Raw genomic sequence first — 14,241 nt, 5'->3', positions numbered from 1 at the left:
ATATAGGTGTGTTTACATTGTGCCGATTTACTTTGATTTTACGGGTTATCAGCATACAGATCACACCAAAGAGCCTAAATTATCTCGTCCAAACGTATCGTAAAAATTGAAAATATGTATTTAATAATACGGAGCCAGTGTTAATAATTCAATTGTGATTTTTTTCAAAGTTGTGTAAATTTTTATTTTTTATACAACGTTATACAAAAACTTTAGCCGACACGCTATTAGCTAAGACTTTAATCAGTGGGTATATAAAAACATTTTTTTCAAAATCACGAAAATCGTCAAAGATGACGAATTTAATCTAAATGTCAATTAACTAATATTTATCGCATTCGAGTGTTTGTCTACTCTTTTTCCAGACGAACAAAAATGAGTGAGAGAGAAATAGGTGGATTATTATTTTTGCCTCTTCAGTTGTTGACAATATTCAAATTTCAAGTTTTACATTTTATAATTATCTGTATTTATACAATTATAGTTATCAGTAAAATAATACCATTTAACCACTATTCGATTATATGGTTATATTAAAGTTTAATTTATGAGTTTATGAGCTTAACAACTTTATGACGACATACCGAGGTTTTAAATATTAGTGCTACTTTAACCTACACAAAACGTCCATAAGACTCGTATGAAATCGTTTAAGAACCGCAGCAAATATAAAAATACTTTAGAACCAAATTATTATTGAGTTGGATGAATCTATAATTATGGACAAACCGTGTGTTTATCTTGCTAAATTATTTTACTTTATATGGTCACTCAGTTGGTAGACTTACATGTCTATTCAATATCGTTTATGGGATTGTATTCTACATAATAATATGTAGGATTTTTCTGGCCGAACAACTGAACTAAGAGAGAGTAATCACATATCGTGTGATTATATGAGGACGCACATCGTCGAATGGTGCGGTATAATTGTATATATTACCCACTCGCGTATAGTAGATATCATGTGTATAACATAATAATATTTTGGTGCTCATTACATTTTATAGGATTGTGGCATAAACATCGTGGGAGTAGCGAGGGGCTATGCTACGCCATGAATCCGTCTCCGAAGTTTTGAGGGGTCGTTGATGGGTGGACTGTAGGTGGTAAAGTGATATGATGTTTGAATTACGTAGGTCTTGATGGTTTCTTGGGAGGCACGACTTGAAGGGCGGCTGCTTGATAGAATACCCGCATCTGAACACTGTCACACGTTTATCAGCTGACGGGTAAGCCGACAAACCGATGTCCAACAGTCAATATTATTCAGGGACATAATAGCATATATAAATACTGTAATTATATTACTCGTGCAGTGCACGACAAAAATATCATGTCATACGATGTACACATGTAATAGTATACGATATATGCGCTGGGTTGCATGTGCGCCACGACTGACGGAGCGACGGCGGGATAGGGTCGTTAATGAATTAAAAACTCGAGGTGGAATGGTTTTGTGTTTTTATACTTAAATTCGTCCCATGTGTCACATATACATACACACACAGACGCACACACATTGCCTATAGGTCAGACGTTCGCGCGCAGTGGCGTTACGGACATAATTTTAGGGGGGATTGTCCCAAACAATTTTATGAAGATGAATAATTTTGTCAGGGTGTACAAATCGTTTTGTATTTAAATGATTCACTCCAGAATTCAGCACATAGGCAACAAAAAAAAAAAAACAAAAAACAATAAGCCATTCCATAATATAACAACCTGTCACATTAATATTTTAGGTAGGTTAGAGTCACACTGATATTTTAAAATATTATCGATATTAATTGCTTTAAAAGAAAAATCGTACATAGGCCGGTTTTAATTGTATGCGTCGGTAGGGGGGTAGCTCCAGTTTTTGCCCTCATGGATAAAAATATGTTCTTTACGCCACTGATAGAGCCGCCTTACTATACATTTATAGGGCTTGCGCATGCCATGCCAGTGGCCCAGCCTGTATTAATTGTTATCGCGGCGTGCGTGCGGATTAATTGATACGCTGATCCTTGGAGTACTTACTTATATTTTATGGGATATTATACGAGAAAACATTAAAAAAAATCACACTAATTCCAATATTATTGTTAGTAATGCCTGCACGAGTAAAAAAATCCGTCCGTAATATTGAATATAATACCTGCTTAGATTATAGGTAGATAAGTATACTTACATATAATATATATATTAAATATGATTCATAATAGGTGTACTCGGTTACCTTATTATCGTGTTTGTCTCTACCGTTAATTTTAATTTCCTATTATTATTTTGAAAACATGACTATCAGCAGTATTTATAGCTCTGTAAGTATAAATGAACATTATAAATTAAAATAGTTTGTTTTTTTCGTATAGAACACGTAATACATATATTATTAAGACTGTTGTTTTCGTGTCAATTAACAATGTAAATTCCAAGATAGCCAATGAATGGTGTTTCGCAAATCTTGATTATTTTATCCTTGAATAATGCATTTATTCAAATTCCGATTTATGGAATTTTTAGTATACTTAATAGCATAATATGTTTAAATCCTTTGATTTTCAAACCATTTAAGAAGCTAAGTGTCAAATGATGGATATTTTTTTTATATGATTTTTTTCAAATATTTTTCTAAATGTTAATGTATCTAAATTATTGTAATTTTATAATTTGATTATTCTATTATTATAAAAATTATGATTTGACTTTTAAGGATAAATATTTTAGTTTTTAATAATGGTTTAAAAAAAATAAATAATCGAAGTTGTATTAAATCGCCTCAGAATAGGTCATACTGCACACCACACATATGGCTACTTAATGAAAAAAGAGTCACCAAAAACATGCTTTACATGAGGATATACGATTTCAATCAAACATATCCTTACCGAATTTAGAGACTTGAAAGAAGCCCGAAAAAAACACAATGTACCGGAACACCTTCACGACGCACTAAGACCCGACGAAGAATTCATCAAAAATATAATTTTATTTATGAAGGACATTCAATTGTACGATTTCATTTAAATTATAATTATAATGTTCATATTATAATTGGTCAGCTATATCATTAGGCAGTTAATATTCTAAAACAGTCAGTCTGTGTTCGGAACATAATTATTGGAGTAATGATCCGCACAAAGACATTAGAATGGGCAGATTGGTAGCATCCCCATCACTACCCTACCAGTGATATTGCTCTAATGACTTTATACTTCCAAGACTAAACAACTACAACCAATTTTAACTACGAATGTATTTTATTTTTTCTTCTCCGATTCTAGTTGAATTGCTAACCTACGACGGCGACCTTCGCCATCCGGTGTACAGACAGACGAGTATATTACACGTAAACATAACACTGCAGTAAATGGGCAAATGGAAACTCGCGTAAACGGATTCGTCGTTTAACCGTCTCGTAGTGCGTGTATTCTGGGAAAAGATACGATTTGATTAAAAAAAAACCAAACAAAAAAATCGGACTAACAGCGTTAGAGAAAACGTTCCATTTGGCACCCAATTGGTCGCATTTTCTTTGGGCTCCCAGTCCATAGACAAATCGCCTACCCCTGCTATTTTTCATCTACGAATTGAACCACCATGTTGGCTCACACATGCACTCATTAGTATAGGGTTGACACTGGTAAGCTACGAGTGTCATAAAAAATCAAACGTTTCACTCGACCATACGGAGGTGGACTTAAAATAAATATTAAATTAATATATTAAATATATTAAATTTATTTAATAATATAAAATATAAAATCAAAGATTTATCTAATGTTTCTCGTGAAATTAATACACAATTTTCGACCAATTGAAAACCAGTTTCAAACACATTTTCATTATGATCCTAAAATTTTGGTTCCAATAAAATGTATAATTCAACCCAATCCCTATTACAGGATGACCATTGTTTGAATAAAACAAAATACTTAGCGAAACTGAAGACGGTAAGATAAATAAACTAGTTTTAACGAAATCGAAATCGGCAATTCACTAATTAGAACCTATAAAATATTATCAATTACTAAACACATTGTATTATTACGTATATTGTGTGTGAAATTTAAATCAAAATCGCAATGAATACGATGGCGTTTATCGCGTTAACATTATGACACGCACGTCCATCGTTTGCTGTAAATAATATTATTATATTGTACACGTTTACTAAACGGTGTTTAATAGATAGTATTATATTGTATAATAAGGTATATTTGGTTGTGATTTCGTTGTGATTGCATCATGATAAACCATCATAGCACAATGTTCCAAAATATTAAGTAGGTACTTGAAAAACAAATACTATTTTTATTTTTTTGAACGAACACACTATGAAGAAATGATTTTTGACCTACAACATAATAGTTGAGCTATAATTATCATGATATGCGTCTAATTTATGTAATTAATTAATTTCATCAAGCTATATCTTTGAATGGAATATATTTTCAAAATATGTTTGTTTATATTTACCGGCAATACGTACGATTTGTTAGTCGTAAGAATAAAAATGACTACACCGTCTACACCAGTCAAAAATACTTATATTAGGTATTATTATTTTTTCATTGGAATAAATCACTGTTAAATGTAAGTTAAAGTCTAAAAAGATAAACTAGATAAATTAAAAAATACCCAGTTTTAGCTTAAAATTATTGTCTTTATAAATAGTGCTAACATAGTTTTTACTTTTAGAGTAATAGGTTTTTAGAAAAAATGTGTAGATTTTTAGATGCAATTATTTATCATTCAACCGTTAAAGGGTAATTTTACTTTCAAAATAATGGGGAAATCATAAATTATTCATATTTTACGTTCTAAATTACTTATTTTTATGGTCAATTTATTCGAAGATGATTCAATTAAACGTTATTTCACTTTAAAATGTTATACAGTTATATATTAAACCGGAAATATTTGCACTATTTTTTTTTTCGTTCCTTCTAATTACTAATTTAATAAGATGCAACAAGAACATTTTGGTGCAGATTTACAACTGAAAAGTGGAATCATAAAAAAAAAATAACCATCATTTTAATAACAAAAAAATGCTCACTTTGCTTAAAATCTAATATATTTTTTAAACGGTAGTCATAATTAAGCTTATTAAATTGATAATAATTTAGGTTGATTGTGTTATTTAATTTCCAGAGATATTAATATTTTCTGTGAAAAACACCTTTCGTCTCATCGTGAGTCTTTTTAGCAACTACACGACTTTTTTGAGAACCGATTTCGTGAAAATCTGTCCACGCGAGTATATACTTGGAAAAAGTCGAAATAACATTTTAGTAACCACAACCGCAATTCGATTCTGATCGTCCGATAACTAAACTAGTGCCCTTTGGGGAAATATATAACAATGATAAGTCCACAGGGCAATAATACGTATACTAAGTGGAGGCATCACGTATTTACATAGTCGTAAGTACGATATATATTTTGACACTATAAAAAAGGTAACCATATTATACTACTGCTACAACATGCAATAAAAAAAACAAATTCACCAAACTAAAACACGTAAGTAAAATAAATCAAGAAGACTGTGACAAAAAGTTAGATTATAGAGCTGGTATGGTTAAGAATTAGAAATTCACAAATGCAAAAGAAAAATACAGAATGTAAAAGATACGTTCTTGTTGGGATAATATTTTCAAAATATAGTGTTCCGCAAAATATAAGTACACAGAAAAACTAACTAATATGGGGAATTCGATATTTAGGGTTCAAAATGTTCAGTCTTTGAATTAAGACCTTCCAGACTGGTATTGTATAGTGAAAATTAAATATTTTAAGGAATCAATTTAACTAAGTAAGTACCTCTGAGTAATTTTAATTTGTCTAACTTTAAATGCAGACTAATCATTGGCTAGTTCTGAAATTATAAATGTCGATTTTATTCAACAATTTTTTTTATTTCTCTTATATAATTATTTATACTTGTTTGAGCTTATTCTAAGACACATGCACTCAAATAAATAAATATTAATTTTTTCATAAAATATATAAACAAAATAACATTCAAATTTTAAGTCGGAAAAATATTTCAAGTGTCATACATACAAAAATGTACAAAAGCACACAACACATTTAAATGAAACCTAACATACGTCCAGTAAACGAAGGTAATAGTAAAATATTTTTACAAGTTCTACAAGTATGTCTACGACATAAGTTTGGAAATAATAGCAACATTAAAAACCAATACTGTAACTTTTTTTTAAAGTTTTACTCATTACAATGTAATAATACCGTAACATCTCATGATAATAACGGATGGACGTTCTCGGTTGTGATTAATTTTTCCGACCCAATTTATCGACATCCTTCTATGATTCTACGACTTTAATGTGTCATATTTTGTTATCAATTTAACCTGGGATCGTAGTCTGAACGAAACATGAAAATCAACCAATATTATAAGTTTGAATCATCTCCTCTGCATTTTATTGAAACCCAAAATATCACTCTACAAAAAGCTTCTCTGATATACACTATTACAAGACAATCGTGAGATCAGTTATGTCCTATGCAATAATTGTAATCTCGGATCCTGCCAAACCCTCTAATATAAGAAAAAATGCAGTCATTCCAATCTATTGCACACCGGACAATTACACAATATGCTCCTATTGGTTACGTATAAGATGTATAGCCCTACTTAATGACTGAACGTAAGAACAACTAGACTGAACTGGCCCAAATAATTTGTAAAAGTTTTCTCCGAAATTTAAACGCACACCATAATCCACTTATCTCTAACTTATCTCTTGTCTACCATCATCCTCCCAAAAGATCCATTATGTAGTATGCACACACTAAATCCCAAAGGGTGCAGATTTATTGAGGAAGTGTTTGCAATAGGTGATTTTCTCTTCCACGTATTTATCTATTGTAGGTACTTTATCTTAGGTAATATTATATTACAATTGCACGGATCGTATAATAGTTAATTGTAATTTTTAAATAAAATAAAAAATTGAATATTATGCTATACTGGTGGATGCGTGATAAAACCAAAAGTAAATTCAAAGTAATTCGTTTATATATAAAAAAAAATGAGGAAGTCACTTTGGACATTGGACAGTTATTATACACCAGTGAATAAATCCTTCATAAATCCTTCTACACCCTAATTACTATCCCGCGTCCCCTATCCGGCAATTTCACGAGAGACGGTTTCCTTTCAAAGTATAATAATAATAATAATAATAATAATATTATATTACACACACAAAAACAAAATATATTACACATCCTTGCAGTAGTTTTTCGGTTTAAGTGCGAACAAAAATTACCCCGGAACTCGACCAGCGGGTTGGCTGTAGTGGCTGGTGGCTGGTGACGAACGTTTTTGCAATATTGTGTTATTGTGTAACGAATCGACAGTATTGTTTTATATAATAATTATTATACGTCTCCTTTAGTTTATGCTATGATGAAGCCAACTACTCTCGGTGTCGCCTGCAGCTCGCAAAATATTTTTTTTGTACTACACAATGTACGTATGGGTATTAACACAATTAACATGATTATTTTATAGAATTAAATTTAACTATATACCGTGTATCCCAAGAAACAGGGTACACTTAATCACACATTACCCTGTTAATATCTTTCAATTCTGTTTGCGCGACATTTAACTAGAATCAAGGATCACAAATTCCTACTACTTAAACATTTTTTTACCTCATGTATATTTAGCATGCTCATTAAAACTTAACGTAACCCCTATTTAAAATATCTTTTTCAGATTGATCGATTTTTTTCAAGACATTTTGATGTATCAACTTGTGTTGTAAACTCAAAATTGGCTAAATTAGAGCTATAGATAAAATTTGAAAAAATCTTATTACATTTGAATATTTTTTTTTTTTAATTGTTCCTTCGTATTATTTCTTTCTAAACACCGTGAAGCAATCAATTTTATTATTATTAAAGTAATACATTATAATATATACGTGAATAATTACAAAACAATAATCAAGCGTGGTCGTTCATGAAACCATCAATACGTTGCATATCACATCATTAAAATGCGCGTCGAAATCGTTGTGAGGTATTTATAATAAATTGTATATAATTGTATGTACCTATATATAGGAAGTATACGAGCATAAAATAAACGTCGAAAAATTTGTTTTTTATTTGTTTAGAAATTTTAATTGCGGTTAAATAATCGTATTATTCAATTTGCATTTAATAAAAACAGTTAAAAACAAAATAATATTATGTCAATCACGCTCCTCGAAAGAGGAATTTAATTCTGTTCGTCACTGAAATACATAATTACGTTTAATATAATATTTATTATATTATACCAAATTATAATATTAAACGCTCTTACACTGCTCGAAAATAATTACTAATAATTGCACGCTAAAGTGAGATGCTTTATGCGTTATCGAAACAAACAATATTGTAATAACGATGCATACAATTTATAGAAGCCATCGGGCTGGTTTTTTTACATTACATTAAAACGTAAAGTGAGTGATGCGTGTTACAATAAAAAAAAAATTGAAACAATTAGGTTTACATAAATTGTAGGCAAAAACATGTGTACATATCTATAATTAAATATCCCATTTACATTGAAGTATTATTTAAAAAACGTATTCATGGGCAGGCAATGAGTACCTAGTATCAGTTTTGCATTGAAACAATAGAATTTGTCGATGTAAATCTCACTGTTTTGAAAAATTAAATAAAACAACGATATTTTTTTTTTATTATTTTGCCTTTGTGCTCTCGTCGCATATTCAAGTATACAAAACAGATTTTGTGTTTTGCGTATTTTTTTCTTGCATGTTTTTATCTCTTTATATGTACCATGTTTATTAATACAAAACCAAACATTTTGTTTTTTAGTCATAGGTACATACAATTCGCGTGATAAAAATATACATCGTATACCTATATCTGAGTGCGAGTATGTGTTACCGATCGTTTCAAACAAAGTGTTTTTATTATTATTTTTATTAACTTGTCTCAATTTTCTTTCAAAAATCTTTCTAGATCCGACCAAACGTAGTTGTATTTAAATCGTCTCGGAAAAAGGTCAGACAAGTAATATTTAATAGTTTTTATTTTAAAACTTAAGTTTAAGCCACCGATGATATAATATAGTATCTAATATATATATATATATATATATTTTTAATGAATGACAAAAAACTAAACTCACAAAATACTCTAAGTATTTAACCTTTCTAAGAAATATGTACCTACAACTGACAAAAGAGTTGAACAGTTAATCGACTCTTTTATCTCACATTTTTTAACATTGTTTAATAAACTATAATCTAAATTGTCTATCAGCACATGCCTATTTATTTGTTTAAAAATGTAAATACGTAGGTGTATGTGTTTATTTTCATTATAATAAGCGTCCGTATGCCTACTCGAAATGAAATCATTTATTTAAATCTGAATACTTTAGATATCACATAAACAAGTAAAACGATTAGTTGCAAACTGTACGATATTTATTCATCGAGTGTTATTACAAAATATTATAAAAGAGTTTCTACACAATATTGACGACGAATTTTTCTAAATCTCATTAAACTCAAATAGGTAAAACGAAAAACGGATAAGGAATCGTCAAATACCTAATCGCTTATACATTTAAGTATAAACATATTATAATGTCTACTCGTTTCACTCAACCAAAAGTCTTGTATCGGATAGTTTTAATCGTTTTTTGGCTGGTTCTTACAGCTTGCGTATCTGTGTACTGTTTCGCGAAACAACAACAATGTTATTGTTCCCTAAGAACAATAAAATATACAATAAGAAATAATCAAGTGACTTATAGTAATTGCATTGCACCTAAGTCGAAGTAGCGTGTGTCTGGCCGGTGTGATATTATCGTAAAGTTAAATAAACAACGAAATAGTGAGGCTTGTTTTTCACACGAATATCCGTACACGAAAATAAACAACAATTTTATTCGTCCAGTTTAATGGTAATTTATTATTGTTATTGTTATTGTTATTGTTACAACTGTAGATGCAACTATTCGGTTTGTTTTTTTTCGCATTACCTATCTAATATATATTTTAATTAACGTGGGAGGAGGTACCTATTATATTTTAATAAATCGTAATTAATATTATTAATTATTATTGTTATATTATAGCACTGCACGGTTGATGACCTAGTCGGCGATTTAATCAATATCACCGTATTTGTAATTATGTCATATTTTCATCACTCGACACGTACCTATAATAAAATGGAGGATAATACAATGCGTAGGTACCTACGGTTAAAAAAAAATAATGCCTCTAGTGGATAATCTGAGGATTTTAGTTGTTCCATATCGATAGTATATAGTGGTATAGAAACTATAATTATTCGAACTTCTCGAAAACGGTTTTACGAACAAAACAAGGCAATTCAAAATTTAGGCCGAGAAAACAGTAGACATCGCTGCAATCTTATCTCGTATTGATTCGTTCCTGTCTGTAGTGTCTATAATATAATACTATTGTATAATAGTACTACTTATAATTCTTTGTGTTAAGGGAAATATTATATTATGTTAGTGGCAATGTTGACATTTAGTGAATATTACTAGTCAATAATGAAAATATTACTATTTTGTATAAGTTAATAGTAATATTTTCCTCACCATTTTGAATAATGTATAACTGTTTTCGGCAATGATAATATATATTATATTACCTAGATAATCATTATTATGAATGTCGACCAATTTGAAAGTTTCAGAAAATAAAAACTATCATAATATATAAATTATTACTATAGGGATATGAATTTAATGCAGTAAGAAATATTAAAATACGAATATCTTAAAAAAATGTACTATAAGCCCCAAAAATAAACTAAGAACCTAAAAATACTGAATAATGCATTAGAATCTCAAAAATTAAATATAAAATGTTCTATAAATCCTTAAAATCCATTAAAAATCAAACTTTAAAAAGCAAAAAAATCGATCAAGTTTAATTAAGAAAAAAACTACTTATATTTTGAACTATTTTCATTCGTATAAAAACTAAATGTATAAGAAGAAAATTAAAACTAAAAATTACATTTTTTTATTTAATTTATAAAAAGTGTGTAAAAAGTTCAATTTTACCCATTAAAAAAAATTAATTAAAAAATGTGGAAATGTGGATAATAAAAATGAAAAATTGATCTATAAAGACCTGAAAATAATAAATATCTCAATATATAAATTAAAGATTCAAGATTTTAATTTGTTAGTACCTAATTCAAACTTTGTGCAGAGAAAGCAATGTTTCAGTACAAGCTAAGAAGAATGCATTTTCCAACAAATATCCACAGCCCTAGTTTTATCATTATTATTATTATTATTACAAAGTGAAACCAATATTATGGTGAAGTTTGCTTTCCAATTATTTCAATACAAAATTGACATGTTTTGGCATTAAAAGAATAATGTACATTTATTACTGATTGCCATTAATTTTTAAGATGTATAGAATAATTACCTATAATAATTTAGTCTCCAGTGATATCGTCAGCTAGTGATTTATCGTTGACAATTATTTTACATGGATTTTAATCGTCTCCTCTGACATAGGTACACTAATCTATAACCTTAGACCTATTATACACGCGATTACTACATCGGAAACGCCTGAAATAATAATGTTTTATCCGCGGAGATTTTGTCAACCGTTTCTTACATTTTGTGAGACGCTGAGTTCGTAATTGGTACATAAATACACGTATCATGTGTGATTGGGCAATATACATGTAAGTTGTAAACTCATAATTGGTACTTATATAAAATGTATAAATAGAAAATATCAACAAAATCATAAAATTCGTAAGAATAACAGGATTACATGATTCTATCTATTTTTCTCTCTTTTTTTCATTCATCTTGTGGGTATATACCTACTCTAACATTTCTATTGTAAAACCCAACACTGTTATATTTAGGTTCATGATGTAAACTTATATAATATTACTGGCTGAAAAACTGTAAGTCAATAACGTCAGTAGTCTAGGCTCTAATAAATAATTTTAAAAAAATATAAAAATACCTATGTTTTTATAATATACATCGTTAGTTGTAAATTTGTAACACGTTATCGGGGAATACCGCCAATGTCTAGGCAATATAATGTACATTTTGAAAATTGTTCAGTGTATGTATGTGCATGTTGATAATAATTACGGATTGCTTTGATTTCAAAGATGTCTATAATAGTATTAATTAAGTCTTTAATGTTATCGCCAGCTAGTAAGTTATCGTTGACAATTATTCATCAGAATTGTAGTCGTCTCTAAGAACATAAGTACCTACCCTACAGTAAGGTCCCTACTATATACCTATTATACACTCGATTAATACATCGGAAACGACGGAAATAATAACGTTTTATTCGCGGAGATTTTGTCAATCGTTTCTCACACTTTGTGAAACGGTGCGTAATAGGTACATAATACGGTTCGCAATAGGTACAAAATACATTTGTTAGTGTGATTGCATAATATACATATATGTTGTACACTCATAATTGGTACTTATGTAAAAGGCATACATATGGGACCTGCCCTAGAAAATATCAACAAAGTCATGAAATTCCTAAAAATAACTAATTTATATAACTTTTTCAAATTTTTTATTTTTTATTTTTTCATAATGTAAAATCCCATATTGTTATATTGAGTGTCATGATGTAAATGTATATAATATAACCATTGGTAAATACTGTAAGCCAACAGTACCTTTACTAGTTGAGGCTCTATTAAATAATTTTTTTTAAAAAAATGGTATAAATATGTTATTCATTTATTATGTAATATTTTTTTTTAACTGTAAGTTTGTAACACATGGCCAGGAAATACCAACATTGCCTAGTCAATATAACGTGCGTTTAGAACATTGCCTAGTTTATTTATGTGATTGATGTGAATTATTACGGATTTGCTATTATTTCCTAAAATAATAATAATATTAATTAACGCGGTCCGCAATGATTTCGCCGCCAGTAAGTTATCGTTGACAATTATACCTGAACTCACATCATCGTACCTGGTCTCTGCTATAACCGTATACCCATATTATACTCGCGATTAAGACATCGGATACGACGGAAATAATAACGTTTTATTCGCGGAGATTTTGCCAACCGTTTCTTACACTTTGTGAGACGATGCGTTCGTAATAGGTACATAATACATTTATTATGTGTGTTTGCGTAGTATACGGGTAATATAAATATACGTTGTACACGCATAATTGGTACTTATATAAGTATAAATGTACGTTCATTGTGAAGTTTCGCGAGGTAAAAATGTTTGCCGGAGTTAATACGCGAGGTATTGTCGGGCGGAAAACGCACTCTCCCACACGATGTTAAATTGAACCCGTGTCTTCTTCTTGTATAATAGTTATAAATTATTTGCTCTTTTATATTTTCCGGCAGGGGTGTGTTTTGTTTCGAACAATCGTGACTCAGACTTTTTCATTAGGTACCTATTCTCCAATTTGTAGCACTGGAATAATATATACCTACTTCCGTCCAAATAACGAAATTGCAATCGAGCAAACACCAATATAATAATATGCATTATGCATTATAATAGGCCCTCTTGGTAACGAAATTAAATATTAATTAAAATATAATTCTCTGAGCACTATCATCGCTTTGGAAAATGTTAACGAATAAAATAACGTTTCCATGGTGAGGACATACATCGCATTTTTAAGCACGGCGCTCGCGTGTCGCGCTATTATTTTCCTCCATGATTATTGTGATGAATGGAAAAGTTATTAATTGTTTAGTTTGAGTGGACAACTATATTAAATTATATCGATTTAAATAATTATACTACTTTTATTGCGATTTCAGATCCCGACTGTGATACAACTCTATAACTCTAGACAAATAACAACAACAACAACAACAAAAATAGAAATTCTTTTTGATAAATTTCAAGTCAAAACAAGCTTAGTTCGGTACACAATTTATCCGACTATACCGTCTACTAATAGTGAATGAATCAAATTAATAGAACAAATGAAATTAAATATATTTTAATAGACAATTGATAAACAGAAAAAAAATAATGAGCTACCATTGAAATGAATATAAATGCTATGTGTACTTGTACGACGATTTGTCATTGATCGAATTAAATCTTGGAAGACAAATGATGAACAGTTCATCCCCCGTGCAATCGTTGTTCCAAAAACGTAGAGAATCTTTTATTTTCCAGTCTGTTTGCTGCAGT

The sequence above is a fragment of the Myzus persicae genome, unplaced genomic scaffold (genome assembly GCF_001856785.1).
Source record: "Myzus persicae strain clone G006 unplaced genomic scaffold, MPER_G0061.0, whole genome shotgun sequence".
NCBI lineage: Eukaryota > Metazoa > Arthropoda > Insecta > Hemiptera > Aphididae > Myzus > Myzus persicae.
Note: the sequence above shows the minus strand (reverse complement) of the source record.